Source organism: Corapipo altera, unplaced genomic scaffold (assembly GCF_003945725.1).
Source record: "Corapipo altera isolate COAL_440 unplaced genomic scaffold, ASM394572v1 61305, whole genome shotgun sequence".
Taxonomy (NCBI): domain Eukaryota; kingdom Metazoa; phylum Chordata; class Aves; order Passeriformes; family Pipridae; genus Corapipo; species Corapipo altera.
The window spans coordinates 4270400-4276399 of NW_020884909.1; the positions used below are offsets into that span (position 1 = coordinate 4270400).

A 6000-nucleotide genomic window follows, 5' to 3' on the forward strand; every position below is an offset into this window, starting at 1 on the left:
CCTAAGATCTTGCTCTGTGGTGAACTTGCCTCCGGCTGCTGTAAGAGAGGAGCCCCAAAGAGGAGATACAAGGACTCCCTGAAACAACATCTCAGCCTTGGCCACATTGATCATCAGAACTGGTCTACTCTGGCCTCCAATCGGGAGGTCTGGAGACACACCATCTATAACGCTGCTGATGCCTTTGAGAACGCAGCAGGATCACCCTTGAGGAGAAAAGACAACGCAGAAAGAATCCTGTCTTGCAGAATTTACCATCTAAGGAGTCTTTCTGCTGTGCCTTTTGCAATCGGATATGTCTGTCACGTATTGGCCTTTTCAGCCACCAGCGCGTTTGCAACAAACGTGGGTAGAGCCCTTCCCAAATCTTCGTTCACGAAGCCCAGCCATGATGATGACTGCAGTGATAGTAGCTTAGTGACCTTCTTCATCTTCACAGCATTAGAAGATGAGAAAGCTAAAAATGTAGAGACGACTTAAAAAACCCCTCAGCTTTGCTTTTTCGCAGTGCATAGCCAGTCTGCAGAGTTAATTTCTTGATTAAGAAGTGAATTACACTTACATATTGTCAAGCATGGACTCTGTGGTTTGGAAATAGTACTACATGATGCTATCAGACGTAAGCAGACAAAAGGATAAGCAGTGGATTCATTTTGGGGGAGGAAAAAGAGTGTGTCGTCCTTACAGGGTAACCCACACTGCAGAAAGCAATTATTCTAATGTTTATTAAGTGCTCATGACAGTGAGATAATTAACCACTTTGACAAATTAGATGGGGAGAAAATTTTGGCTAAAAGCCAGTAACTTGAAACAAAGCAAAGCATAATGATTATTTCCACGTAACACCCACATCCACACGTTTATGAACACCTCTCCTCCCTGAGTGAGTTGTACAATTTTCCTGCTGAACATTTTCTTCATGATAAATGAGATCTGTACTGAAATTCTTTTACTGGCATTAAAGTGGATTAAATGTGGATAGCTCATCATATGAGAATAGTAAGAGTTTTCTTGGGGAAAAAAATTTCCTATCCTTGGGTTCATGAAAGGTTTGTATTTCTTAGAAATAGATACGTTTCCATTAAGTGTTTTCAGATTGAGATCCATGCCCTTTTTAAAAATCTCAACGGTTTCCAAAGAAAACTATTGGAAAATATTACAGAAGGTATGTCAGCAACTGAGAGAAATACTTTGTATAAAATGCAGTGAATGGTAGGTGTCAGGTCACGTCCTTCCTGTTCTGTCCACCAGAAAGTTGTGGAATGTGCTGTCCTGTAGCTGGACCACCCAGTGATCGATTAGACATGCAAAAAGCCTGCTCTGGGAGCACAAAGAATGTATGGATTTCTTTATGTTTTTGGGGTTTTTTTTTCCCATTGGTGATGTAAATTGCTGTTAGCATGGTAAATATTCAAGTATTAACTAGATTATGAAGGAATCTGATGTACAAAACAGGTAGTTTTGATAGACTAGTACTGGTAGAAGAGAACGTCTGTTAACAGGATGATAGGACAGAGTTAAAACAGACTCAGGTTTAACTTTTTTCTTTGAGGATAATGCCTGTGTAATAACCACAAATTTTTGGTGTGGAAGTTAGTTTTTTCAAGTTGTTAAACATTTTTGATGTTGGAACCAAAACACCAGAGTGATGCTTATTAATATAAATGCAGGTTTAGTATCTTTAGATATTAATGTTTTGCTAATTGATTATATAACTCGTTACAAATTTATAACCACTTACATAGAAGCAAAACCATGCTTATTCAGTTTCTGTTGTACTACTGTTAGTTGTGTTGTTTTTGGTCTATCATTTGTATTTGTTAGTGGAAAAATTATTCTGCAAAATATTAAGAGACATTAATATTTCACAGCTGCATTTTCTGATAAGAAGAGACTCAGTGGTGTTTTCACTTTTCTCCAGTGAGTGTAAGCCTGTAAGACTGAATGCTTTTTTTGAAAACTGACTTGTGTTTTTAAGCCTACTTTGCAGTATATTCACCCATCTTTTTCCGCCTTCACCTCTTTTCCGCTGCAAAGATGAACAGAAAGAACTGAGTTCAGGAATTAACATGCTCATTTACGCCCAGTCTCTTCTCTCAGATTAAATCAGCCTCTGGACTGTGACCAGAATTTACTTTCATGTCCTGCCAGTATGACTTCAGGCCTAATCTAGGCTCAGTGGGTGTCTAGAGGCGACAAATGCATATTAGTTTTGCTCTTTTAGGTAGGGAGAGGGAATGGAAGAGAAAACAGAGTATTGCTTATTGGAAAAGACACCTCTTGACAGCACCTCTTTAACAGCTATTAAAGCCAAACTGAAGCATGCTAAATCGGGAAGGTCTGTGGAAGAAGGTTCCTGGCTTCAAACATAGAAAGGTTGTCCTTATTTTTGTTGTTGTTGTTGTTTTAAAGTGCTTCGTGTGTCCTTAGGCTGCACAAAGAAGCTCTTACTCTTTGCTTTGCTTATGTCCTTTGAAAGAAAGCATAATCTGTGTGAGTGCTTTTCTCCTGGGACCTGGTAGCTCAGATCTGTCAGTACCACAGGCCCCTCAAATTAGCCACAGCTCAGCCTTAACCAGTCCACTATCTTGGTTTTGCCTTTTCCTCTGCCCATGAGGTGGCTGCTTTGTGTCCAGCAAGTGTTACCTGTGTCTTCTTTCCTTTTGTCTTCCACTGACTTCAGTACAAACATAGGTAGCTATTTCATTTCTATCAATCAAGCCTGTACCTGGGAAGAAGAGGCTGGGATTTTCTAGGAAGGAACTTTTAAAATACCGGGAACTTAAACACCTTTTTTAAAAAATAAAATTTAAAATAAAGTGTCAAGCTCCTTGCAGATATTTCAGTTATAGGTTAAAAACCACAATGAAGTAATTAAAGGTTTAGGGAAAAATGAAAGTTTAAAGCAAACAAGAAGTGATGCTGTCCAAACTCGTGTCCTGAGCAGGCTATGTGTACTTCAAGCAAGCCTTGACAATCTCCAGTGAAGAAACCCTCAGAATAGCATATGCTGTCCTGGTTTCTAACCCAAATCCTCTAGGCTGCAGATTACGTAAATTTTACCTCTTCTTCCCACAGCAGGAATCAAAACAGATGCTCTCTTGTCTTCATTATAACAGCCTTTTATGCACTGGACAAATGCTTACCTATGTCTTTTTTACTCTTAAACCTGGTCTTGCAATTTTTCTTTATGACTCATGTTTCCTGTTGCTTTTGGAGCTGTTGGTTGATCACAGCTCTTCAGTGGTGCCTGAAGTTAGTCAAGGACCTTGGAACTTAATCAACAGAATAATTATTTCCAGTCCTCATCAACATCTAGTAGAGCGAAATAACCCACTCAGGTATCCCAGTATGATAGCTCAATAAAATTTCATTGGGTTTTAAGTCTTAGGCATCTACAGCTACCTTTTTTTTGTCTGCACCAACCAGAATTACTGTGCAGGGAGGAAGTTTTTCAGTTAGCTGTAAGTCCACCCAAGTTATCTTTTTGGTTATGTTCCGGCTGCCCATTGTGGAGGGAAGGTCAGAAGCTGTGCTACTCAAGATATGACCTGCACATGGCATGACTGCCATTCAGACATGCCTTCTCTATTCATACAGTGGCATAATCATTAGACATGCAGCTGCTGGTCATCTAACCTTGTATGCACTCACATGGTCTTACCTTGCAGTGACATATCCATTGTATGAGGTGGGAACTTGGGGACACTGCCTATTATCTGATGAGTCCTTAAGTAAGACTCTGGTGGAAGAGAGGATGACAGATCAGATACAGATGATGACTGAAAAGTAACTTCAATTTATATAGCATATGCTCATTCTACCCTCTGTACAAACTTTGATAATATCCCTTTGTTAAAAATACAGGTCAAAATCAGTTTTCAAAAACTAATCTAGAAAACTGTTGTTTGGGAAAACAGCTTTTACCTCTTTATTCTTATCTTTGTTTTCTTTCCCACTTTTTTTAAAAATTGTTTTTATATTCGGTGATTATAAAGAAGCCCTCACACAGCTACCTTGGCCTGGTACTGTGCTTCCTGTTTCTTCCATGTTGGGATAAATTCTGTCTTCTTTTTGCTCAAGATTTTCATCCCCAGGCATTTACCAGTACCCTTTGTATGTTATTGTATGCCTTCCTGAATACAACATTCCTTATTGTATCAGTTTGGTTTTTGGTTTCGGATTTGGGTTTTTTATATATATTGTTTGTTTGTCTCCACAGAAGAAAGAATTTTTCATTTTGTGACCACTACTTTGGGTTCTGTTTGTTGACTCATCTCTCCTTTACTTACATCTAAGTCAACCTCACCTAAGAATTCTTCTTAAAACTCATGTTGGACTATCTGTATGTTCTTTTTTGTCTGCTTTCCTCCTTGCCCATGGATTTCTCAGTGAAGGCCCATCATTATGAACTAATTTTTTCTGGATGCTGCTACTAGTTGTTTAAGGGATAAGCAGTAATGCACTCCCCTCTCGGATCAAGTGATCTATAGCAGGTCTTCAGGAAGATGTGATTGTCCTTGCTCTTTTCAAGCTTTATATTTGCTCAGAGGTGTTTAAAAGTCTTGCCTCTCAACTTTTTCCAAACTTCAGAGCAAGTATATGTGTCCCTGATTAACAATATAAGAACTTCTTGGTTTTTTCCCCCACCTTGCACCATTTTCATCAGTGAGTTCATTGCATCCCTCCACACCAATTCCAGCTCTGTGATTTATCCCCAGTCTTTGTGAGGGGGGTTCAGTGGCAATTGTTGTTGATTTTTAAAGACTTGAAAGTTCTTCCTGTTTGTTCTCCTTGTGATGTTTCTCTATAAACATTTCAAGTGTTCAGCATGTTGCCCTGTTATGCTCCCGGTTGTCTCTCCTATGACCCTCAGAAAATTTTTTGTTTGAAAAATCTGGTTATTTTTGATACTCAGCAAAGGCTGCCTCAAGGGAACCCAGTTTCATGAAGTTGCTCTGCCAAAACTGAGGCCTCCTTAGAATATGTCCCATTAATTATTCAAAAGCGTGGGTGTGCAACATCATTAGTTTTGCAATTACCAACTACACATCTGGAGTGAACTCTAGTCAATTTTTTTAGTGTTAGCTTTGTTTTCTGCAAAACAGTAACAGTTTAAAAATCTAACAGCATAGTTTAATGTGAGTCACCATGGAGGTAGAAGCTAGAGCTTTGATAGTAATTTATTTTGATGATTATTGGCTCTTGAATGTCTGCTGTGGTTCAGATCGTATGATTTATGTTCTATGACGAGTTTTCAATTACCACATTGTGATTAACAGTTTTCTGGGGTATGATTTTAAGTGTTCCCAAGAAATACATATGGTGACTTGCCAACCAAGGAGAATCAGCTAAGCCAGAGCAGCATAGGTAGAACTCCAGTGGGTGTCCTAGCTTCCATTCTGGGCAGAACGTTTCCAGGGGATAAACAGTAATTTGTCTACTGTTTTCTGCTGACTCAAAGTCCTTTTGTGGCTTGTTTGTTACACAACGTTGGAAAGCAAAACTCGGTTCTTTTTAACCACTTTTTTTCTCTTCCCTGATGGACTCTTCAGAGGGAGGTTGTTTGGCAGTGCAGCTCAAGGGCCTGGTATTCAAGTAGGGATGGGTGGAAGAATGAAAGCCAACAAGGGAAGTGGTAGAAGTCCAAAAGTCTTAACTACATGAAAATAATACTTCTGCCAAAGGGCAGATTTATCCTTTCTGTTCATAATAGCAGACTTTAAGTCTTATTCATGCGGATGGATCTGCGTGGAACCTGGAAGTGATTACTTAACTGGAAATTTAAAAAGACTGTATTTGTGCTTTTTTTTTTTTTAAGAGAAAGAAATGGAAAATTTGCAATATTTATAGTAGCTCATGCCAAATGGTCTTGTCATCAGCCTAGGCTTGTTAGCCCCTTCCCTTCCCTTCCCTTCCCTTCCCTTCCCTTCCCTTCCCTTCCCTTCCCTTCCCTTCCCTTCCCTCCCTTCCCTTCCCTTCCCTTCCCTTCCCTTCCCT

General features: G+C 39.4%; 1 protein-coding gene across 2 annotated transcripts in view; it reads left to right on the forward strand.

The window, feature by feature from the left end:
- The window catches only part of ROR2 (receptor tyrosine kinase like orphan receptor 2), a 144663-nt gene that overhangs the window by 41793 nt on the left and 96870 nt on the right, over nucleotides 1-6000 (forward strand). The gene's annotated exons all lie outside the window — the stretch shown is intronic.